The sequence below is a fragment of the Nicotiana tabacum genome, chromosome 23 (genome assembly GCF_000715075.1).
Source record: "Nicotiana tabacum cultivar K326 chromosome 23, ASM71507v2, whole genome shotgun sequence".
Taxonomy (NCBI): Eukaryota; Viridiplantae; Streptophyta; class Magnoliopsida; order Solanales; family Solanaceae; genus Nicotiana; species Nicotiana tabacum.
Window position 1 is genome coordinate 65,053,671 of NC_134102.1, and position 27,438 is coordinate 65,081,108.

A 27,438-nucleotide genomic window follows, 5' to 3' on the forward strand; every position below is an offset into this window, starting at 1 on the left:
GTTTTCCTAAAGACCAATCCAATACGCATTCTTACATATCTTCACGTGCTTAAATTGGTTCATCTTGTGAGGTTAAGACTTAATCGAGAGAGGAGTTTTTGCTGAACGTTTGAACTAATAATTGAGTGAATTTGAGAGACTCACTTAAACATTAGAACTGAACTATTTAGAGTTAGATCCCAAACAATTATCTTGCACCTATCCTATCAACCCCTATCTTCTCCCATTGATAACCTTCTTTGCTTATTCCTTATTTCGATAATCATTAGTCAATAGCTTTAGATTCTTAGTTAATTTTAGTTATTCATCATATAAATCTCGATTGTTGATTCTCTTGGATAGTAATCAAGCTAGAAACTATGAAAATACAGTTTAACCCCAATCCCTGTGGAAACGATATTATACTATACTATCTTTGACTAGCGAGCATAATTTAAGTGGTGTTTTGCGCTCGTCAAATTTTGGCGTCATTGACGGGGATTGGCAATCAATAGTGTTTGAAATAGTTTGTAGTGCTAATTCAGGAATTTTTAATTTTTATTTTATTTTTCCCTTATTACATTTGGTGTTCTTTGGTTGTGCGCAAGTTACTGGTTCAGAGTGGTGCATGACTAGAACTTCTTCGAAGGAAGTGCTACCATACAAACCCAAGATAGAAAAACAACTATGACAGCTGAGGAAGGAAAGAAATCTCACAGAGACATCAGAAAAGGTTGGGCAGTCCTCAACGAAAGAATATATGGCTGGAAACGGTGAAGATAATATGGATTTGGTTGCGAAAGAAGCTGCCCAATGAAGAGAACAAGATACACGGGATGCCGAGGAAGCAGCTATTAGAGATGCGCACAACATCTATGAAGAAGAGAGATGTCTCAGACTTAATCAACATCAACTCTTTCCTGGGAGACCATTTGGTGATTATGCTAGACCGGTCTACAATCAAGGATTCTCCAGTGTTCGACCACCTCCGATTACAGCTAATAATTTTGAGTTGAAGCAAGGGTTGCTCCAAACCCTTCAAAACTCCTGTGTCTTTAAAGGAAAGATGAACGAAGATCCAAACAACCATCTAATGGATTTCGAGAAGATTATGAATACCTTTAAATACAATAGTGTGTCACAAGATGCAGTTTACTTAAGGGCATTCCCATTCACACTCAAAGATGATGCAAAGCAGTGGCTTCGAAGCTTACCTAATGGATCGATTTGAACATGGGATGAGATGACCAGAAAATTTCTTGATAAATATTTCTCATCAGCTAAGACGGGCAAGTTTATAAGAGAAATACATAACTTTTGCCAGAAAGATACTAAGACAGTGTTTGAAGCTTGGGAGAGGTTTAAGGAAATAGTCAGAAAGTGTCAACATAGCGGAATTGAAACCTGGATGCAACTCTAGGACTTTTGGGATGGATTGACACCGGTCTCACGTAGAACATTGAGCAATATAGTTGGAAGCCCTTTGATGAAGAAGACTCCAGAGGATATAGTCACAATTCTTGATAAGTTGTTTGAAGATGCAAATCAGTGGCCTTCTGAGAGTGCTGAAAGAAGAAGATCGACATGTGTTCACTAGGTTGATGCTAACACATCTATGCAGGTACAGCTTGATGCTATGGCTAAAGTAATACGAAAGCTGACCTTAGCTACAATAACAAGTGAGCCTCAAGCAGCTTGTGATATATGTAGAAGAGGACACCCTACTTATGAGTGTCAAGCCTCAATTGAGAACTAAATGTTATGGGAAATTATAATGCGATGGGTCAGAGGCACCCCGAGTTTTCATGGAGTTCACCTGGGGGTACTACAAATGCATGGAAACACAATAACTCTAGACCCCAGGGATAAGGAGCTCCAACATACCAAAATCAACAGAGGCAGCAATTTTAGCTTCAACAGCCTATTCAGCCTGGTCTAGAAGATCTAATGAAGGCCTTCATTATCAAGACAAATGAGAGGTTGGATGCTCACGGGGCAGCTATCAAAGAATTGGGCACTGGTTTGCAAAACTTGGAGAGACAAGTGGACAGATTGCAACAATATTATCGGAGAGAGTCCCAAGTACTCTGCCAGCTGATACTGAGAGAAATCCTAAAGAAACAGTGAATGATGTGACCTTGAGAAACTGCCAAGTATTGAAAGATACCACTCCAATCCAAAAAGAGGTGGTACTTGAAAAGGAAAATGGGGAGCAGCTGAAGAATGATATTGATAAGAAGAAGAAAGGCAAGAAGGGAGGTTACAGAAAGAATAAGGAGGAAACTTCGAGAAGGGATGAATCTAATGAGAGCGAGCATATGCATGCTCTACCTTTTCCTCAAAAGCTATATAGAGAAAAGCTGGACAAGCAATTTGAGAGATTTCTGGATATGCTGAAACCGATTAATGTAAATTTGCCATTCACAGAAGTGCTCTCCCAAATGCCAGCTTATGCCAAATTCTTGAAGGAGATCTTAAAAAAAAAGGAAGATAGAAGAGACCTCAGTGGTCAAGCTCACAGACCATTGCAGTGCAATATTGCAAAACAAACTCCCACAAAAGTGCGGAGATCCAGGAGTTTTACTATACCATGCTCTTTAGGCTCTATTAATTTTGATAAATCTTTATGTGACTCTAGTGCCTCAATTAATCTAATGCCTCTATCTATTTATAGGAAACTGGAGAAAGAGATTGGAGAGATAAGGTCGGTACCTATATCTTTGTAAGTGGTGGACCAAACGACTTTAATACCCGAGGGGATAGTGGAAGATGTTTTAGTTCGGGTAGATAAGTTTGTATTTCCTATAGACTTTATAGTGGTGAATATGGAGGAGAACAAAGATGTCCCCTCATCTTAGGAAGACCATTCTTAGCAACGGGTAGAGCAATATTAGATATACACGAGAGAAAGATCATGATTAGAGTGGGTGAGGAGACTATAACTTTTGAGATGAATGTAGAAACAGGGGTGAAAAAGGAGAAGCCAGCAGCAAGTATTGAGTGGAAAGTGAAGGGCTCGAGAGAGAAGGCTACGGCGAGTGATAAAGATAAGTGTGGGGTGCACCCCAAAAAGGCTGAGAAGAAGATGTCGGCATGGATGTGCGCATTAGTTCGAAGGCGAGGAATGGATCCCGACTTCGATTCTGACCCCGACTAGATGTTCAGGGAAGTTTTCTTTACCTTATGTTTTTTAATTGTGTGTCATGGGGACATGCCACAACTTAAAGTGTGGGGTGGGGGATATATTGTATTTTGTATGTATATGTGTCAATTTCGTTAGTTGTAGTAGTTGGAAAATTGAAAAAACCATAAAAATTGAAAAAAATTTGATTTTTCCCGATGATGGATATCATTCGACGGGTTTCTTGAGGGATTAAAGTCGAAAGAAAAAGATAAAAGGATTTTCTTTTGTTAGGTAGTGTATTAATTCCCCCTTGGTTTTTCTTTGTGCCGATGTTCTTTTCCAAGGGTTTTGTTTGAACCGGGTGTAGTTAGTTTTTATTTTTATTAGGAGTAGGAAACTATGTGCTATGATTTGAATGGAAGGCAATATCTCTTGACTTTATTATGCTTTGAGAATAGTAAGTGCTTTAGTTGTGATGCTTAGGCTCAGTTTTTGACTCTTGTATAAGTACATTAAATTGTATGATCTTAACTTTGCTCAAGTGCTTTGACTAAACTGTCTTGATAGTCCAATCTTGAGTGAGTTATGTAACATGTGGGTGTGAGGTTTTGTATTATTCGGTGCATTACATTTGATGTCTAGAAATTGCCCCGTGTGTTTGTAAAGTGAAATAGTAGTTTTATTCAGTCTTGGAAGTGATATAGGCATTTCTTTGTTGAGCTAGTTATATGCTTTTACCCACCTAATTGTTATGTATCTTAGTTAACCCCTTTGAGCCTGTAATCCTGTTTCTTTGGCAACCACGTTACAAGCCTTACCCATTTGTTTGAATTGACCATCTATTTGAACCTTTTCACCTCTCGTGAGCACTTGAATTTGATATGACTTTGCAAAAGTTGAAGTGTGGGGTGATTGGGTTGGCTTTTGAGTAGAACTAATGAAATAAGGAAAAAGGTGCACTTTTTAAAAAGCGTAAGAGCCACTTGAATAGAAAAAGAAAGAAACAAAATAAGTGTATGATTGTGAAAAATATTCCTTGATAGTAGTAACTCTTGATGTATTTGTGCTTAAAGAAGTAGGGAGTTAATGTATATTGATGTGAAGGTGGAGTTATGGTTTGACATGAGTGTGGGGTTTTGAATGGTTAACTGTATGTATTAAAGTATTTAGGGAGGTGTAGTCACTCTTATATTCAAATGTATCCTACCTGTCCCACAGCCTGCATTACAACCAAATAAAGACCTACTTGATCCTTGACTGAATGAGCTCAATTAGTAGAGTAGTACACTATATGCAAGCCTATGGTACGTCTTTTATGGCAAATGAATGTTATTTCTGAGAGTGAGCAAATTCTTTCTATCTTGAGTTCCTAATTGCTCTTAAATTTTATTGTGTGTGGAACTACTCTCTATTGTTGTGTGAGGGCACTTGATTCACGAAGGAAAGGTAATTCTTGACCTCTGTGTTAGAGTAAGTGAGCGGGTTGTGAAAAATGCGTGGTGCTTTTGAGTCAAATCTTGAGGCTAGGATGTTATGGTATTGTACTTAATTTGTATTAAATATTCTTGGTATGATGAGTTATGAGAGTTGTTGAAAAAGGTCGTGTTCTATGTGAAGTGTAGTTTGATTGCTCGAGGACGAAAAATGGTTTAAGTGTGGGGTATTGATGGTAGGCTATAATCCTATATTTTAGTCGCTTATTGCACTCTAATTCACTGCACTTCACTTATTCTGAGCTTTAATTGATAGTGGATTGCACTTATTGTGTGTTTTATGCCTTGTTGGAGTGATTCCGAGCTATGTAGAGGTTGTGGAATGAATTAGAGCTATTTGGAGCTTTGAAGTCTGAGTAAAAGCCCAAGGGATCAAGCCGGGATCGTGTTCGGGGGTCGAGGACCAAGTTTGGACGTCAAAACGCAAGAAAAATCCGTACTCTGAGAAAACCTCACTAGTGCGGCGTGTGGCGCGCCGCGGCTATGCAAAATTCCTGCTGCCTGTCATAAACAACTCTCTGGATTTCCCCACTAATTCCCTGCATGGCGCATCGCCCCATGCAGTGTGCCTGTGAAATTTTTACAGAGTGACAATCTTATTTTGGCTAGGAGAAGGTGATTTCGTTTGGGCCCAACCCTACTAGGTATAAATACATGGAAAAACATTATTTTATGAACTTTTGATATATTGGAGACCTAGGGAGGCTAAGAAGGAGTTGGAGAAGCAAAAGCACAAGGATTCCATCATTCAATCTTCACTCAAGACTCGAGTTTGGATCGTTTTATGTTTTCCTTTACTTTAAACATATTTGTGATGAATTACTCCATATCTATGGAGTAGTTCCTTTTAAGGTTTGATGGATTTGGTGTATTGATGATTATTTGTGGATTATAACTCTAGTTTTATGTATTGAAGCATTTTTGGATGATTTAATTGATGCATCTATATTCACTTGTTCATGTAATCGAGAGAAGCATAACTTGTGATATCATTGTATTATATTGTTGGTTGAGTTTATTAATTCTTCTTAGTAATCGAAAGAGGCTAGTTGAATTATTGTTTAAACCTAGTTAGGAGAATAATCGAGAGAGGTTCTCCTAAAGACCAATCCACTATGCATTCTTACATATCTTCACGTGCTTAAATTGGTTCATCTTATGAGGTTAAGACTTAATCAAGAGAGGAGTTTTTGCTGAACGTTTGAACTAATAATTGAGTGAATTCGAGAGACTCACTTAAAAATTAGAAGTGAACTATCTAGAGTTATATCCCAAACAATTATCTTCCACCTATCCTATCAACCCCTATCTTCTCCCATTGATAACCTTCTTTGCTTATTCCTTGTTTCGATAATCATTAGTCAATAGCTTTAGATTCTTAGTGAATTTTAGTTATTCATCATAAACATCTTAATTGTTGATTCTCCCGGATAGCAATCAAGCTAGAAACTACGAAAATACAGCTTAACCCCAATCCCTGTGGATACGATATTATACTATACTATCTTTGACTAGCGAGCATAATTTAAGTGGTGTTTTGCGCTCGTCAGGTGTCTTTAGAATATTTGAGTCCCGAATCTTCAACTAGTGATACCTAGACCTCAAATCGATCTTAGAGAACACCCTCGCTCCCTGAAGCTGGTCAAATAGATCATCAATGTGCGGCAAAGGATACTTGTTCTTGATTGTAACTTTGTTCAACTGCCTATAGTCGATGCACATCCGCATATTACCATCCTTCTTCTTCTTAAACAGAACCGGTTCACCCCAAGGCGACACACTAGGCCTAATAAACCCCTTATCAAGAAGTTCCTAAAGCTGCTCTTTCAATTCCTTCAACTCAGCCGGTGCCATACAATACGGAGGAATAGAAATGGGTTGAGTGCCCGGCACCAAGTCAATACCAAAGTCAATATCCTTGTTGGACGGCATGCCTGGTAGGTCTGCAGGAAACACATCCGGAAAGTCTCGCACCACCGGAACAGAATCAATAGTAGGGGTATCAGCACCAACATCCCTCACAAAGGCCAAATAAGATACCATCCATTGGGCCTTCAAATATGAAATCACTCTGTCGGAAACATCTGCCGGGAACATAATCTAGAGAACCTCTCCACTCGATCCTTGGCAACCCCGGCATCGCCAAGGTCATGGTCTTAGCCTGACAATCCAGCATAGCATGACATGGAGACAACCAATCAATACCCAAGATCACGTCGAACTCAACCATACTAAGCAATAAGAGATCAACTCTAGTCTCCAATCCCCCAATAGTCATTACGCATGACCGATATACACGGTCCACAACAATAGTATCGCCCACTAGCGTAGATACATGAACGGATGAAACTAAGGACTCACGGGGCATATCTAGATAATGAGAAAAATACGATGATACATATGAATAAGTGGAACCAGGGTCAAATAATACAGAAGCATCCATGTGGCATACTGAGACAATACCTATGATTACTGCATTTGAAGCAACAACATCTGGTATGGCAGGAATAGAATAGAATCGGGCCTGACCGCCACCTGATCGGCCTCCCCCTCTAGGGCGACCTCTAGCTGCCTAGGCTCCATCCCGAGCTGGCTGGGCGGGTGTTGAAGTAACTGGTGTGAAAGTTGCAGCCTGACTCCTCTACTACACTGAACCTCCCAGGCGATGAGGACACTGCCTCCACATATGCCAAAACTCCCCACACTCGAAGCAACTCCCCGAGAGTGGTGGTGGTGGGGACTCAAGGGGGGCCGAGTACTGGGATAACTATTAGAAGGACCTGGCATAGATAAACCCTGAACCGATGGAGCACGGGATGAACTCTGAGGTGGAAGGGTACTGAGAGATGATTGACCCTGACGAGCACTGTATGAACCATGACAGGATGATGCACCACGATGAACTGGACGGGCCATCTAAGCATGCCTATATGGACGACCCCTGCTGTGGTAGAACTGACCCCTAGAAGGAACACCGCTGAAACCACCCGATCAACGAGGCCTCTTGGCCTCCCTCTCCTCACGCTCCTAACTACGGACCATCTCTAGTTGCCGAGCAATGTCAAACACCTCGTCAAACCGAGCACAAGATACACTCTCCCGAGTCATAGCAAAACATAAGTGATAGGTGAACACATTAATGAACCTCCTAATCCTCTCCCTCTCAGTGGGTACCAACCAAAATGCTTGACGAGCCAACTCTGAAAATCTCTCATACTGAGTCACAGACAGGCCATCCTGACGTAGCTGCTCGAACTTCCTACGCAGCTCCTCTCTACGGGTCGGTGGCACAAACTTCTCCAAGAATATCACAGAGAACTCATGCCATGAAAGTGGCGTAGCACCGGCTGGCCTGCTCCTCTCATAGGCCTCCCACCATCTGAAGGCAGCCCCAATAAACTAAAAAGTAATGAACGAGACCCCACCGGTCTCCAGAATACCCACGGTACGAAGAATCCGCTGAAACCTTTCCAAGAAGTCATGGGCATCCTCAGACTCAGCCCCACTGAATGATGGAGGCTGGAGTCTCCCAAACCTCTCAAGTCTGTTCTGCTCATCCTTACTCAAAACAGGACCCACCTGCGCCTGAGCAGCTACAACCGACTGGGCTATCAACACCCCCAGTGTCTGAAGACCATGCATCACCTGCTCTGGAGTACGGGCCGCGGGAGTCTGGGTACGTCCCCCTGCCTGAGAAGTGGCTGGCGCGATCTAAACAGAAACTGCTTGAGCAAGGCTAGTGCACACCGTCAAAATCTCAGCCAAAGCCTCCTTGAAGGCCTAGAATCACAATGGGCATAGCTCGTGCCTGAGCCGGCCCCACTAGCTCAACCATCTCTGAAACCTTCTTGTGAGCGGGAGCACTTGGTGGATCTGCAGGTGCTACTCTAGCTGTTGTACGAACTGCACCTCTGCCCCTACCACGACCCCTACCGTGACCTCGGCCTCTCGTGGCCCTAGCTGGTGGTACTGGTGGTTGTCTGTCCTATCCGGTAGTATGTGTCCTCACCATCTGTGAGAGAATAGAGCAACAGAAGTTTAGTTTTCGGAATCAACAAATCGCACGACGAGAATACAAGAGTGTGAAGTTTTCCTAAGGTTCGCCAGCCTCTCGAAGATAAGTACAGACGTCTCCGTACCGATCAGCAAGACTCTACTAAACCTGCTCATGAATCGTGAGACCTATGTAACATAGGCTATGATACTAACTTGTCAAAACTCAATACATAAGTTCCCAAAACTAGGGTGTCACTGAGTACATGAGCGTCTATACAACACAAGCCTGAAAAATACTGTCTATGAAAAGCTGAAACTAAATATATAAAGCTGAAAGATAAGGAGGGAGAGTCAAGGTCTGCGAACACCGGGCAGCTACCTTGAAATCTCCAAATAACCAAGTTGCTCAGATAATCAACACCCACCGTGTCCGGAAACACCTGGATCTGCACACGAAGTGCAGGGTGTAGCATGAGTACAACCAACTCAGTAAGTAACAAGACTAACTATTGGACATAAAGTATTGACAAGCTTCACGGATACAGTTCAATTACAGGAAATACAATACAGGAAAATAGGCATGCTTTCATGTTCGACAGTTAAAGCTAAAACAGTTAATTCATGTCAAGTTCAATTGAAACAGGATATAGTATCTCTCAGAAATTTCATGACAGTGATACATGCCAGCTGAAATACAACAGTAATGAAATCAAGTGCATATTCTCAGAGTAACAGTAACTCAGTCCTCCCATTCACTCCAACCTCACAGTCACTCACTCCTCATAATCTCTCAATTCTCCTAGACACTCTACCCTTGCGCTCGGCACTCGCACTCAGTAGGTACTTGCGCTTACTGGGGGTGTACAGACTCCGGAGGGTCTCCTTCAGCCCAAGCACTATAACAAGCCAATCATGGCATATCTCAATAAAACATGTTGCGGCGTGCGGCCCGCTCCCATAATTATCCTCACAATCAGGCCCTAGGCCTCACTCAATCACTAATATCTCCAGTATATCGGGCTCTTAATAATCATGATAATCAGCCCAAACATCGATGATATAATGTATCAATAAAGAACAATAGAGTCTGAGATATAATATGCAAGTAAAACTGTGACTGAGTACAAAATAACAATTTAACAGATAATTCAACATGTAGCACGACCTCTGTGGGTCCCTACAATACCAACACATAGCCTAAACATGATTTCTAACATAATTTGCAGTTCAATTTCTATAACACATTGAGAATATATGGATAACAACAGATTATTCAACTATACGGTTCCATGGAATTGACCGAGTCACAATTCCTACGGTGCACGCCCACACACCCGTCAACTAGCATGTGTGTCACCTCAAAACCAATCACATGATACATAATATGGGGTTTCATACCCTCAGGACAACAGGACATGCACCAACTCGTAGAAGTGAAAAAAATCCCGTAGAAGCGGCCACGCACTTGCGCTCCAAAATGCGCAGATGCGATACACCAGAACCAGACATGTCTAAAACATAGAAACAAATCCGAAACTCGTCTGAAACACACCCGAGGCCCCCGTCCGAGAATACCAACAAGTTCCATAACATAACGCAAACCTGCTCGAGGCCTCAAATCACATCAAACAACATCAAAACTATGAATCGCGCCTCAAATCGAACTTAATAAACTTATGAACCTTCAACTCTTACAACTCGCGCCGAATCATATCAAATCACCCCGGAATAACCTCAAATTTTGCATGCAAGTCCCAAATGACATAACGGAGCTAATCCAGCTCTTGGAATCATAATCCGAGCCCGATATCAGCAAAGTCAACTCCTGGTCAAACCTCTAAACCTTCCAAACCTTCAACTTTCTTATTTTTGTCAAAATGCATCAAATTACCCTATGGACCTCCAAATCCAAATTCGGACACTTGCCTAAGTCCAAAATCACCACATGAAGCTATTGAAATCATCAAAACACCATTCTGGAGTCGTCTACACAAAAGTCAAACTCCGATCAACTCTTTTCACTTAAGCTTCTAAAATAAGAATCATCCTTCCAAATCAATCCCGAATCTTCCGAAAACCAACCCCGGCCACACATGCAAGTCATAATATATAATACGGAGCTGCTCAAGGCCTTAGGCCATCGTACGGGATGCTTATTCTCAAAACGACCGGTCGGGTCATTACATCCTCCCCTTCTTAAACAAATGTTCGTCCTCGAATGTGCCAAGAACTGTTCCGAAATCATCAAATCACTAAATGAACTTACCATACATATACTTTCGGGTGATCCCACATCACCCCAATCCACATAGGCCCGACAACACCATCTCAACTAAAAATTTCTCCTCTAACCCACACTAATAAGCCTTAGAACCAATCTTTCACTATCCGATCATTTCCCAAAGATTCGATTCTCACATTAACATATGGTATCAGCCTCAACCGACTGCAACAAGTCATGTCTACACCCATAAGGTACAACCACACGACGTAACACATCACACATATGCACATAACAGTATCTCTGACCACCATAGCTGCCCATAATCAAACGCATCACTGGCAAATAACCTCATCTCAGGTAAAACCTCATCCCAAACCTTCACCATGCTGACAACGATGCAAGAAACATGAGGATCTCATAATCATTCACTGAATCAACAAGTCACATTTAGTGCCACCTAGGCACACTCCTCGTGAGCTAAAACCCGATAAGCACAATGCGAATATGACTTAATATGCAAAGAGAAACACATGAGAGGATTATCAAACAAGCCTGATAGGCACAACTCCCTATCAATACCATAGTACGAATCAATTCTACAATGGAGAATCAAAACATATGAACTAATCACGAGGATCTCATCCTAATACAACTCCACCGCAGCACGTAACCCGGTTCAAACATATCAAACCACATATAAATGAAAGGATCCCGTCCTCAGCTCTGAATCACAAGTAGAATACACATCATACCAACCAAAATCTTCTACCAATTCAATTCCGCAAAACAAAATCACCACACGTAATGAACTCCCCACACTGGTAGAGCATCTAAATCACAAATTATAACCAAACCATCCAGAAATCACATCAAAACTGTTACACCCCATGTTTTCATACGTAAGAGTACGTCGTAAGACAATTGATGTAAGCTCAGAAATGAGATTATCTTTGAAAGTACATAACGTAAGTTAATAATGTTACTGTGGAGGTTACAAATATTAAATATCATGGATAACAAGTACCAAGAAGGTTGGAAGGCTTAGAGGCTAAACGAATTGAAAAAATAAGTTTCGTCAAAAGTCGATAAGTTTGGAATGTTATATCATGAACTTTGGGGTGAGACTAGGGTTCTTAACATGATAAGGAGGTTATGTTATGAGTTATTTTAGTTGTATGATAGTCGTGTGTTATGTTTTGAAGTCAAGCAAGTTGTGGAACAAAAGTTGGCAAAGGCCATCACAAGTTACATTCATAAATGTGCTGAAAATTAGGTCAAATGTAGCTGAGCTTTTCTCCCAATTTAATTTGAATTATGGGGTGATCCAACTACCAAATTGAAGATCTATGAGTCTAGTTTCTAAATCATTAAACCATTCATTGATACAATAAAGAAGTAGATAGATATTTATATTTTAGCGAGAACGCACAAGCAGCTCCCAATGGGAGCCACTTAGGCGGTGGACGACCCTTGAACATTTTAAAGGGTTTGGACGGCTCAGTTTTGGTCATTTTTGACCAAGGACAGTTCCCAAACTCTCTAAACACCTCTCTAACATTCCTCCATGGTTACAAGTTGAATCCAAGGTGATTTTGCCTAGACCTAACCTCAAAATTTAGCCTAAGTGAAGAAAAGAGTCTCTATGGTGTTGTGATGCCATTAAGGGTGCTTGTAAGCTAAGGGACGCTTTGGTTTGAGCTTGTTCTGATTATTTAAGGTATTTATAACACTCTATTGCTTGCTATTAAGCTTATATATATGTTGGCTAAGTTATTTGGATGAAGAATTACAAGATAGAACTTGAAGTTGTATAAGAAGTTGTTGTCTCTTATTGGACTATTTTGAAGTTGTATATATGACTTCATATGGCTGGAAATCATGGGTAATATCTTGGTTACAATATTCTTATTGTTTTTATGCTGATCAATATGTTGAGTATGTTGATGATGTTGTAAATAGGAGAGAAGCAACCACACAATACGTAGAAGTTGTCCATGTTGTTGTTATATTCTGTTGAGTTGTTTGATTTTACTTTTATGACGGATATAAGGTTGGAGTGTCATGTCAGTATATATATGTTAATATGCTGGACCTTTTTATGGTGTTTTAAGTACAGGGGAGATGGGAAAAAGAGTTGGGGTTTGGTTCCAATCCAAGCTTGTCGCTCGTCGTGTTAAATAGTAGTTTCGTTGCTGACATTTGTGCACTTGTTGTTGTGTAGATTGATTGGTGTTTTTGGGCTGTTAGGTATGTTGTGGTGCTGAAGGTAGATTGTTGAAGGTTGTATGTGTTCTTGTTGTTTTAATGGACTTGCGGAAAGCAAGGACAACATGGGAGATGTTGTCCGTTTTAATATAAAATAAGCTTATTATTCGTTGTACGATAGTTGATCATTCGTAGCTTAACAATAGTATTATTATCGTTGTTGTAGATTAAAGTGCGACGAGACGAGCTCAACGTGATCATTAGACAAACTGTGATAAGGTATGTTAAGGCATTCTTTCCTTTTGGTACGATCCATATGATACAACGAAATAAACAACCACGCAACTTTCACAAATGACTCTATTCTTAGAAGTACTAGGGATGCCTATGTTCTTGATTTCTCATGTGTCCTGTTATTATATCATCTTTTTATGGGTCTCAAAAAATATTTAAGTTGATAAAGTTTATTTCATGATATTAATCGAAGGCATATTGATCTTATGACATTCCGAGAGATCTTATCGACTCACTTCCTTATTTATTGCATTCATTTATATATGTACATTGACTCATGACCAGATGTCATTATATACGGGTATATTATATGTATATTGGGTATGGAGAAAGGTTACGACATCATATACGCACCACCACCTGATCAGTTGGTATACGTTGATGATTTCGCCCACAGAGGCCGAGATGATATGATGGGATGCCCTCAGAGGCTTGATGATGTTATGTACGCATATACCTTTGCATGATATGACATTTATACACATTTTCATAACATTATAAATGTTTCATGATTCACAGAGCTATTCAGACTTACAGGTTGAGTCCTTTACTCCATCTTTCTTTCATGTCTTTTATATACTACTTTTCATGCCATACATACTCGGTACTTTATTTGTACTGACGTCCCTTTTGCTTGGAGACGCTGTGTTTCATGCCCGCAGGTCCCGATAGACAGGTTGACAGTCCTCTTAGTAGGCTATCAGCTCAGCGAAAGGTGTTAGTGCACTCCACTTGCTCTGGAGTTGCCTATTTAATCCATATGATTTGGACATGTATTAATTGGTATGGCGGGGTCCTGTCCCAACCTTTATGACGTTTATGTACTCTTAGAGGCTTGTAGACAGATGTCATGTATATGGATACTTGAATGTCCTTGTCAGACTGTGGTTTAAGTGTACATATGATCATGTCGGCCTTCCTCCTAGTAGGCTATCAGCTCAGCGGAAGGTGTTGGTGCACTCCACTTGCTCCGGAGTTGCCTATTTGGTCAGTATTATTTTGACATGTGTTGATTGGTATGGCGGGGCCCTGTCCCAACCTTTATGACATGTATGTACTCTCAGAGGCTTGTAGACAGATGTCATGTATATGGATACTTGTATGGCCTTGTCGGCCAATGTTTTGAGTGTAGAAATGATCATGTCGGTGTTAGAGGCCCGAAGTCACATGTATAAGTTTCTACATCATGTTGGGTCATCCTATGTATAGTATTCCCTTATGTTTTATTATTTTTATCTCATGACGGCCCTTTTGGCCCATTTACCCATAATGGTGTGATAAGAAATATACGTTACATTGGTACTCGGTGGAGTAAGGCACCGGGTGGCCGTCGCGGCCCTCTGATTTGGGTCGTGAAGAAAACTACCGTACTGAGTAACAAAAAGTCACTTATAGTCTCATAGCTCTCAATAATGAACAAAACAAAATGATATACACGGGCTACCACTATAGAATCTCCCAACAGGGGTAAACACATAAGCAGAGTACAAAATCACAAAACTCACCCATATGTGAAGCAAGATAGAAGGAATCACCTCGATAAGCAGAACGGAGTCAAAATAAGAATGATGCTCCTCTATAACCATCGAAACCATACCTGTAACGACACCATCTGGTGTAGCGGCCTCAGCCCTACCATAGAAAGCATATCAACAGGTCGGGCCTCTTCCTCTAGGGCACCCTCTACCTGCCTGTCCTCCACCCCTAGCTGGCTGTGCAGGTGGAGTAGCAATAGGAATGGGGCCCTTAGCCTGAGTGCTCTGATGAAATCTGCCCCTCCCGAGTCTGGGACAATCTCTCATGATGTGCTAGTATCACCACCCTCATAACAACCCCCTTGCAGGCATGGCTACTGGTACTGAGTCCATGCCGGATAATTGGAATAACCATTGTTAGAACCTCGTGCCGGTGGTGCACTAAAAGATGACTGCCCCACATGAGTACCCTGACTAACTGGAGCATCACGAGTAGTCTTAAATGCGGACTGGGCTGGCCGACTACCCGAGCCTCCATCATGATGGGTCATAGCTGAAGAGTAGAATCCACTAAACCCTCCAGAACCTCGAGACTTCTTGGTCTCCTTATCCTCCCTCTCCTCACCCCGAATGCGCTCTAACATCCCGGCAATATCCACCACCTACTGAAATGGAGTATCAGTCTACAACTCCCGATCCATGCAGAATTTATGATCATAATTGAGCTCCTCAATGAATCTGCGAACTCGCTCTCTGATTGTAGGGACCAAAGTAGGTGCATGACGGGATAACTCGCTAAACCTGATGGCATACTCTAACACCGTCATGGTGTATTGACGCAGCAGCTCAAAATCTGCATGCCACGCATCCCGGAGGGTCTGGGGAACAAACTCCCTCAAAAACATCTCTAAAAACTGAGCCCAAATGGGTGGTGCTACATCGGCTGGTCTACCCTCCTCATAAATCTTCCATCACTGATATGCTGCTCCCGACAACTGAAATGAAGTAAAAGCAACTCTGCTCACCTCCGCAATACCCATGATGGGAATAATATAGTGACACTTCTCTAGAAATCCTTGTGCATCGTCGGTAGTTGTTCCACTGAAAGTAGGTGGACTATACCTCTTGAACTTCTTAAGCCTCTTCTGCTCCTCCTTTTATGCCCCTGGCCTGACCTCAGGCTGAACCGGAATAACAGGCTGTACCGGCACCACACCCAGAACTTGACCAATGTGAGCACGCTGCTCTGGAGTATGGGCGGTGGGAGTCTGAGCACCTCCCCCAATCTGTGAAGTAGTTGGTGTAACGGAGATCAATCTTGCCTGAGCCAATGTACCAAAGATGCTCAGGAACTACGCTAAAGTCTCCTGAAGTCCGGGGGTAACAACAGGCGCCTCTGGTGTCTGTCCCCTAACTAGAGCTACTGGCAGCTCCTCAACTGCTGCTCTAACAGGTGCTCTAGCTGCGGCGTGTGCCCCTCCTCAGACTCTACCTTGGCCCCGACCTCTCACGGCTGTAGCAGGGGCGTGGGTGTCTGCTCAGCTGATCCGATAGTGCATGTGCTCACCATCTGTGAGAGAATAGAGATACAAAGGCTCAAACTTCGAAATCAACAAGTCTGCACGACAGGAATGAATGAAGTGGAGATTTTTCCTAATAGTTCTGTAGCCTCTCGAAGATAAGTACAAATGTCTCCGTACCGATCCACAAGACTCTACTAAACTCGCTTATGACTCGTGCACCTATGAACCTAGAGATCTGATACCAACTTATCACAACCCCAATTTCCCTCCGTAGGATGTCGTGATTGCACGTAGTCTTTAAGACTAGGTAAGCCTAACACTTACTCAATTAATGGCAAAATTCAACCAACAACTATTAAATATGAAACAAAAATTTATATACAAAGCCAACAATCCCAAAACCCGTAGTACAAGTCATAAGCTCTAATGAGTTCACTAGAACTAAGTACAAATGTTCCGGAATAGAAATAAACTGTACACAAATAACTTTTGAAGGTGACTCTGAGGCCTGCGAACGCGACGACAACTATACCTTGAAGTCTCCACAGGAATATCTGATCCGCTATCTAACAATCCATAGACTCCGAAGTACCTGGATCTACACAAACATATGCAAAAGTGTAGTATGATTACACCACGGTTGGTACCCAGTAAGTATCAAGACTAATCTCGATGGAGTAGTGATGAGGTACAAGTCAAGACACTCACTAGACAAAGTAACCTATGCAGTATAGAGGTATAAACCTAATAATGAAAAGCAAAAATCAGTAAATGACAACAAAATCAACATGTGATATAAATAGTAAAGCAACAAGAACACCGAGAAGTATCATTGAAACTAAATAAGGAACACAGAGGACAATCAATTAATCAAGTCGTGCTAACACAATGTTCACAACGAAATCACCCCGTGATACCTCATCTCATTATCACGGGTCTCAACCCACCATCATGTACTCACGGCACCTCGTGCCCATATCTCGAATCATAACCGCACGAACAAATCACGTGCTAATATCTCAATCCGCCCAGCATGATCACAGGCTCACATGCACAATCCGTCCAGCGTGGTCACATGATCACAATCACAATCTGCCCAGCATGGTCACAGGCTCACAATCACAATCTGCCCGGTATGGTCGCAGGCTCACAATCACAACCCGCCTGGCATGGTCACAGGCTCACAATCACAAATCGCTGCCATAGTCACAGGCTCATAATCACAATCCGCTTGCCATGGTCACAGGCTCAATATCAACATGGAAACAGATAATACAAGAACACATGGGCTTGATCAATAAATGTCAAGTTTCATACTCTTGAGCTAGTATAAGTGGCATGCTATGGTGTATGCTTGTGCAAGTGTACTACTGTAGCCGAAGTCAACAAGTAATATCAATGACATCGAGTAGCTCATCGAAACAACAAAGCAAGTCACGTAAGGTGTATGACAAACTTAAGGAAAAGCCATCACACGAAAATCACCAACACAATGTCTCTAAACCATCACACATCATCCCTGACATTTCCACCCTTATCTCTCCGATAGCCACCCGTATCACTCCGTGTAATAGCCACCCTTGTCACTCCGCCCTGACAATAATATTTGCCACCCTTATATCTTTGATAGCTACCCATATCACTCCGTATAATAGCCACCCTTATCACTCTACCCGGACAATAACACAATAGTCACCCTTATCTCTCTGTATATTAAACAATGGTGAAACGCCACCCTTATGCTCCACATAACAACAACAGTGAAATGCCACCCTTATACTCCACATAACAACAACCAAAACCACGCAACAATTCGCAAATGCTAACATCACAACAACACGCCGTATCAACTCCTAACACAAGTGCCCATAAGCCACAACCATTCCAAAGATCCAACAATGTCAATATTTCCACAACAAATAGCCCACGGCTCAAACAGAATGTGTATAAAATCTCAATAACAACAAAAGGAATGGGAAAGTAACTCAACAAGCAATGACACCCCCTTTTTACACAACTTCAATTAAAATAGATTAATGACTTTCGATAACCTCAATTCCAATTAACTGTTTAAGGATAAACTCAATAGGTAAAGTATTTCCATGAAATGGCAAATTTCGGCTCCTAGTGTATGAGTTAGGCTAACAGTGAAAGAGATGACACGAACTAGTACTACGTCTAAATGCATGAGAATAACCCGACAACAAAAGGGATATCATGTACAACAATTTCAACTAAGAATAACTCCACAATGAAAGAAATCACATAATGATAAAAGTGGTAACAACTTCATATAAAGCATATAAGAGCAAACTCGATAAGTAAAGAATGTGACATGTAACGACAACTTCAAATAAATCATGTGCTAACAGACATGACAAATAAAAGATATAACATGTGCTAACATGTTACACCCTATATTTTCGTACGTAAAAATGCGTCGTAAGCAAACTAATGTAGGACCAAAAATGAGATAATATTTAAAAGTATATAAAGTAAGTTAATCATGTTACCTCTGAGGTTATAAATATTGAAGATCATGAACAACAAGTACAAAGAGGGTTGGACAGTTCAGAAGCTAAAGCAATTAAATAAAACAATGTTTCGTCGAAAGTCGACAAGTTGGAAATGTTATAACATGTACCTTTGGGGTGAGACTAGGGTGATTAACATGATAAGGAGATTATGTTATGATTTATATTAGTCGTATGACATCCATGTGTTATGTTTTGAAGTCAAGCGAGTTGTGGAACAAAAGTCGATGAAAGTCATCACAAGTTATATTCATAGGTTTTACTGAAACTTTGGGTCAAATGTAACTGCGATTTTCTCCCAATATACTTAGAGTTATGGGTTGTTACACCCATAAAATTAAACATCTATGAGTCTATTTTCCAACTCATTAAACCGTTTGTCAATACGACATTGGAGTAGAAAGATATTGGCATTTGTGCGATACTGCGCAAGCTGCTAGGTGACAAGTAGGTGTGTCACCTACTTGCTTAAATGAAAGCCCAAAAATGGGCCATTTCGGGTCGTCCAAAGAGGCCTTTTAAGGGCCTATTTTCTTCATATATTAGACTTAAAATAGAGCATAATAACCAGACATAATCTCTGCAAAGAATCCTCCCAAAAATTTCCCACAAACCCTAATTGATTTTCTCTCCCTTTCAAGTTCTAATTGGAGGTAAAACCTAGAGTTTGAAGAACCAAGATAAGAGCTGAGTTATCCAACAAATAAGGTGAGTTTACTGATCTCTTTCATCCAATTTTTCTTCTGTAAATTCATAGTAAGTCGTTCTATACTTGTAAGAACTCACGGGACGGTGATCGGAAGCCGTGAGTTCGAGTTATTCACTTGTAGCGGACTGTTTTGTGGACTATTTTGTGTTGCTGTTGGGCTGTGTGTTTTACTACTATTTTGTGGAGTTTTGGAGGAGGAAGGGGGTTTATAAACACCATATAAATTTAGGGTGGTTGGCTGGTCGTTCGTCATAACATTTTCGGGTCGTTTGACACTACTACGGTGGTTGTTTTGTGTACGAAGAGATTGGGGTGTGTTGGGCTATTTTGTAGTATTTGATGGTGTATATAGGGCTGGAAAATGATGTATATATGTTGTTATTGTTCTGTTCTTGTATTGTTGGTGTTATCTTGAATTTGGAGGAAGTAAGGATTATAGGGGAGATGCTGCCCGTTTTAATACAAAATAAGTTTGTTGTTCGTTGTGCGATAGTTGTACCTTTCGTAACTTAACGATAGTATTATTATAATTCTTGTAGATTAAGGTGCAAAGAGGTGAGTTCAACTTGGTGATTGGAAAGATTGTGATAAGGTATGTTAAGGCTAAGCCCTTCCCTCATTTTGGCATGATCACATAGCTACATGTGTTAATAATGAGACATAAAGAGAAGTTCGTATTCATGAATTTATTCACATTATTCTAGTCTCATAAGTTACAATATTATTCCTTATCGGGACTTCATATTCAGTTTAGTTTTGTCTTTATTCAGTCAAGAGAGCAGAGGGTCTATATATATATATACAGTATTACACTATTTTCACCACCATCGAGCTATAATCGGTGGGCAGGCCCCTATTGGGCAACCTCTGATCAGATGGTAAGTTACATATACCAAGCCTACTATGGCCGAGCGCCTATGAGCGAGCCCAGGATGGCCGAGATACAGAGCCCAGTATGGCCGAGCGCCTATGAGGGCCGGACATTTATTTTACTTACTATATTGAAGGAGTTTAGTCACTATCAGCAGGTAAGTATATCTCCAGATCATCTTTGACTCCCAGTTACTTCCAGTTATTATATTATCAGTTCAGTTTTGATTTTCAGTTATGTTATTGCCTTACATACTCGGTACATTATTTCGTACTGACGTCCCTTTTCTAGGGACGCTGCATTTCATGCATGCAGGTTCAGATAGACAGACGAGTAGATCTCCTCAGTAGGTGTTTCCAGAGTTTAGCCTGATCGGTAAGCTCTACATCCTTCGGAGTTATCGGGTCTAGGTTTTTGTGTGCATCTTATGTATGTATTTATATATATAATATGGGTAGGTCGGGGCCCTGTTCCGATCACAATATATCTATCAGTAGAGGCTTGTAGACATATCCTGTTGGTTAGTGCAGTATGTTGGGTTTGTAGGCCTGGTATGTATAATTTGGTGGTTTGTCAGCTGTAGTAGCTATGACGGCCTTTTCAGCCTAGCTTTATATTGATGTTTAGTTAGCGCTAGTTTCCATTCAGTTTTATATTTTGCTTCGCAAATTGTCTTGCAAGGTGGCCCCATGGCCAAAGTATGACATTATGTGTTCAGAGTCCCTTAGTCGCAATTTGGTACGCCAGGTTAGGTGAGGCACCGGGTGCTTGTATCGCTCCTAGGTTCGGGGCGTGACATAACAATTCTAAATAATAACCTGAAAGAAGCCTAAGAGTCTAAACCGATCAATTTCCACATATAAGCCTGAGTACGTACTTGTCACCTTGCGTACATGGCTATCACATGACACATATAACACAAATGACTCAAATCCTAAGGGGTAGTTCCACAACACAAAGTTAGGCAAGATACTTACCTCAAAGAAGCTAAACCGATACTCTAAAATGACCTTCTCGTGTGAACCAACCTCCAGACGGCTCAAATCTAACCTAAATAACTTAATATTATAAATAAAAACTATAGGAAATAATTCCTGATAATAAAGCTTCGATCTACAATGAAAACTAAAAAGTCAACCCCAAAACGTTAACCCCGGGATCGCACCTAACCTGACAAAATTTACAAAATCCGAACCATACAAAAATTATCCAATTCCAACATCAAATCATCCCTCAAACCATTATTTTACATTTTTTAACTTTTCATAAAAATTCCCATTTTTCAACTATTCAAATAACTAATTTAATGTTAAAAATAAAGATAGAATCACGAAATAAAATCAAATCCGGGTAAAGAACACTTACCCTAATCTAACACGTGAAGAACCCCTCAAAAATCGCTCAAATCTGAGATCTACAACTCAAGATATGATAAATATATCAAACCCTCGATATATAATATGTTCTGCCCAGAACTTCCGTATTTGCGGACCAAGAAGCGCACATGCGACCAAAATTAACGCATATGCGGCCTTCACTTAACAGCTCAGAAATCGCACTTGCAAGCCACACATCGCATCTGCGATCCCGCAGAAGCATCAAAAACTCCGCATAAGTGGACGACCAACTAGAGTCTTCATTTCGCATCTACGATCACTATTCCACATATGCGATCTCGCACCTGCGGTCCCCATCAGCAGAAATGAAACAACAGGACATGCACCAACTCACAGAAGCAACAAAAATCATGTAGAAGCGGCCAGGCACCTGCGCTCCAAAACGCAGGACATGGTCGGAATTGAATCCCTGTTGTTATTTATGCATTTCATTATGGTAAGGGAGAGTGTTAATGCACGAAGGGTGATGCCGTGCCATATTGTGAGTGTTAATGCACGAAGGGTTATGCCGTGCCATATTGTGAGTGTTAATGCACGAAGGGTGATGTCGTGCCATATTATGAGAGTTTATGCACGAAGGGTGATGTTGTGGCATGATATGAGAGTTAATGCACGAAGGGTGATGCCGTGCCGTTTCTATTAATCTTTTGGTGAGATTGAGAGTAAAAGTACGAAGGGTGATGCCGTGCATATTTCCTTTATTTTTATGGTGAGATTGAGAGTAAAAGCACGAAGGGTGATGCCGTGCATTTTTCCTTACTGTATTCACTATTCCTGTTGATTCATGGTATATTGTGATTTGGAATGAAAATTCTAAATTAGGAAGCTTTAAGTTGGAAGAGTTGACCAAGGTTTGACTTTTGAGTAAACGACCTCATAATTGGGATTTGAAGGTTCCAATAGGTTTGTATGATGATTTTGGAATTGGGCGTATGTTCGAGTCGAATATCGGATCACCCAGGAGCATTTCAGCGCTTATTATGGAAGGTTGGTATTTTAAAAAGTTTAAGAAATTCTTAAGTTTGACTTGAAGTGCATTTTAACGTTATCAATGTCCGTTTGGGATTCCGAGCCTAGGGATAGTTCCGTATGGTGATTTTGGTCTTAGGAGCATGTCCGGACGTTGATTTGGAGGTGTATAGGTCATTTCGGCGTCAATTGGCGAAAGCTAAAAATTTGATGATTTTTGGAAAGTTTGACCGGGAGTGGACTTTTTGATATCGGGGTCGGATTCCAATTCTAGAAGTGGGAGTAGGTCCGTATTGTAATTTATGACTTGTGCGCAAAGTTTGGCATCATTCCGGAATGTTTTAGTATGGTTCGGATGCGTTCGTCGAAGTTTGAAAGTTTGTAAGTTTAAAGAAGGATTCGATCGTCGATTCGTAATTTTGATGTTGTTTGGTGTGATTTGAAGGCTCGACTAAGTCTATATCGTGTTTTAGGACTTGTTGGTAGGTTTGGAAGAAATGCTGAAGCAGCTGTCTTCTAGTGTAACCGTACCTGCGAGGTTTTGTCCGCAGGTGCGGAGCCGTAGAAGCGGCCAAGAGGGACGCAGATGCGAATTTTTGTTGGGCAGTGGTGAGACCGCAAATGCGGTCATCTCGCCGCAGAAGCAGGACCGCACCTGCGAAGTGGGCAGCGTAGAAGCGTAGGCGCAAATGCGCATGAGGGATGCAGATGCGGCCAACGACCTTGGCTTGGTTTCTCGCAGGTGCGAGACTTGGAGCCGCAGAAGCGAACTTCTCACCGCAGAAGCTTAATTGGTGTTGGGCAGTGAGGCTTCTTTAAAATGGGGGTTTGGCCCATTTTCATCTCATTTAGTCCATCAGAGCCGATTTTGGAGCACTTTTGGAGTGCCATCTTCATCAACTATAATGAGGTAAGTGATTTATTCATATTGTGAGTTAAATACATGGTATTTATATGGATTCAAGCATGAAAAATGGTAGAAATTCTGAGATTTTAAAGAAAAACCTAGAAATTAGTATTTTGGAATTTGACCACGAAATTGGATATGGAATTTGGAATAAATTATATAATTGAGTTCGTGGTGTTATGTGTAAAGTTTATATTCAAAAATTTTCGGAATCCGGTCAAGTGGGCCCGAGGGTTGATCTTATAGACTTTTCGATCGGAGTTGAGAATTTGTTTAAATTAATTAATTATGGGTATTAGAGTATCTTTTGATTGGTTTGCACATTGTTTGAATAGTTTTTTATCGACGGGCTTTGGTTTGAGGTGTTGGAGGGGCGTTGGAGTCGGTTATGGAACTTCGGAGCGAGGTGAGTCTCCTGTCTAACTCTATGAGAGGGAAACTACCCATAGGTGATGTATTTGTTACGTATTACTTGCTGAGGGGGCTACGTACGCACCAGGTGATGAGATTCTGTGCGTAGCTAGATTCATGTTATGTCCGGGTAGACTTAGGTTCACACCATGCTATAGTTGTACTACTTGAGTTGTCTCCTGCCTATTAAAATCCTTATTTTACATTACGACTTGAGACAAGACTTGCGTAGAGTGATAGACTTTCTATTGTAGAGATTTGACGGGCTTCATGATAAGCCGTGGATTATTTTTACTCTTCTTATGAAATTCTCCCATGTTATGCGTTCTTATCGACAAGTTCCCTTAAAATTTATAACTCACACGACTATTCGTGAGTGGGGTCGAGGCCCCGTCAAAGCTTATGATTCTAATAGGATCGGGCCGTTCCCTTCGGCAGGATAGATACATTTATGGTTTGTGCCGTTCGACCCTCGACAGTGCGCAAACTTTGATGGATCTGGTCGTACACCTCGGCAGTGTCGCGCCCCTTTTTCTCGTGAAATCGGGCTTCGACGTGTGACAACTCTTTTAAGGGAGGGTATCAAAAGAGAAGAGTCACCACCTAATGGTTTTGAGGTGCGTTAGGACACCTATTATGCAAATAACTCTGTTTGGCTAGTCAACGCCACCAAAGATCGGGTAAGGGCTCAAATTACCTCAAAGAGAAGGTGTTAGGCACTCTTCGAGGTCCACAACTGTGGGTCCCGCCAAAGTTAAGACTATGTGGATTACGTAATTAGGCTAGGTGATCAGATAAACAAAGAAATATAAAAGTCGAAGAGTTTCATTATAACACAATGAGAATTGGTACAAATCTTAAGGACTACAAGGATACGACTACAATGGTTTATATTAAATGACTAAGTGTGAATAGCAAGTATATAAAAGAGGGGGATCATAAGTTTTTTAGCCTAAAGGATCACCCCATGCAACATAAATAATACTTCGCAACTCCTTTTATATAGGAGTTGCTCATATTATTCAGCGGGCATAGACTATCATCTCCTGCTACCCGATTACTATGTTGAAGTTGTTTACCTAAAGCGTTCTACTTCAATTCTAAGTCGTGTCCTATGCGTGCACTACCCGTCCCATGCCTAGGGTCCATGAGGCTTTGGACCTCTATTTGGGTGGTTCTAGACTTACTTAGGTTGCTCAAAATGATAAAACTAATCGCGCATACAAAATAAATAGGACTACATATAATAGCAAAGAGTGGCTCATGTTAGCCTCCTCGCATAAATAAAGAAGCACGCAGACGGATTTTCAGATTAAGCGGTAGAACATTTCGAACTTAAGACTTAGAGTCCTTTGGTCCTATAAGCATGATCTCTATGTGATTCCAATATCAAACAGGTAATGCTACATTTTTAGGCTAATGTACGGACATATTGAATCATTATAAATCCTATAGGCATGGTTTCTAAATGATTCTGATTTTTTAGCAATGTACAGCAACAAATTTGCAGATTATAAACCTATAGGCATGATTTCTAGATTGTTCGTACAAAAGGCAGTGAAACGACCCCAGAATCATGACTTACCAGTGCTGATTTTATAGACGAGTTTCTTAGGCAGGTGACAGTGTCCTAGAAGCATGATATCTAATAGTTGGCAATCGATTTTATATAGTTTTATCCCCATAGGCATGCTATCTAAGCGAAGCAGTACAAACTATATGGGCAGCTGATTGATTATTACACCTATAGGCATGGTACATAGATGAGCAGTACAATGATAATTGAGGCAATTGGTAGACTAGTCATTCGAAGTCCTATAGGCATGACACCTAGGTAAGTAGAATATTGCATTGCTACGCCATATAGACATGCTATCTATGAAAGCACAGTAGTAGAAACAGGTGTAGAAAATACTTAAAATAGCATGCGTTGGCAAGTTAAGTGATGTGTGTGCGTGTGACTCCTATAAGCAGGCTTTCTATTCATGAAGTTAAAAATATGTAAAAGCAAATAGCGAATAGATCACATAGATCCTATAGGCATGCTTTCTACCCATTTATGTGAGAATTATAGTACCCTACCCCCTTTTACTAATCTCCCCATCTATTTTTGTTCACAAATTATTATAGACCCCAAAATAATGAATACAAGTGCGAATATTATATATTAAAAGGCTACAGGCCCAATACACAGAACATGCCCAAAAGAATATAACCCAGTAACACCTAGGCCTTCAGCAAGCTTCTCCTTTCACACGAACAGTGAACCCATGACCCAACATGTTTCAGAGTGAGAATGTATCAGCTACACACCCAGGGCCATACACAAACTCATGCCAAGATTAAAGTAGAAAACCATACATGATAACTAATTGACAGTCCTAAAGCCTATTAACAGTGGTCATGATTCTTAGAAGCTAGGGGAACAAGATTGGTTAACCAAGAGGGCTTAAGAAGCAAGTCTATTGAGTTAACAGGACAAACACACACATGCTAAGCTCTCAGAAATTAAGTTTAGCACAAGACATTAACCAAAATAGGTCAGAAAAGACTTTAAACAAGTGAGCCTTATTCAGAATAATTATAATTAGATGGATATGCAATTCCACATAAAGAGGACCACAAGCTGCATAGCAACAAGCTAATAGCATGGTCTACCATAAACCTCAATAGTGTCCTAACTCATGAGAATATATAGCACTTAAGGGGAATGCGACAGGTAAGCATAACCATTCGTGCCAATTCCTAGACATGAGGGAAACTAACATAGCAATTTGTCCTAGAAGCCATTCTGAACCAAACGTGCAACAGAACTTAAATGGCATGGAAACATGCTTTAGCTAATCAATACAGCTTCAGAGACCTATCATTTGGGCAAGAAGAACCTAACAAATTCTAGAACACAAACATGGAAATATAGGACAAGGTAGGGAACACACATTAGTCTGGAAGTACTTAAGAAAACTGGAATCTATTCCGATAATGAAAATATATTACATATACTAAAGTCTACTGAATTCAACTAATAAGGAACATAGAACTGCAGGGGATTGTTAAAAGCAATAAAATGGCAGTAAAGCATACAGTATTAGGGATCCATGAATAGTAGGGAAACTGAATCATGCTTACAAAATTTAAACAACATTAGCACATAGAACACACTGTCACGACCCAAAATCAAACACTAGTCGTGATGGCACCTAACCCAACCCGCTAGGTAAGCCATTTATCAACTATCCAATTCTAATGAAATTTAACAAGACAATTAAGTAAAAGAAAATATCTAAATCTTATACATTTTCCAAGGACTGGTAGTACAAATTATGA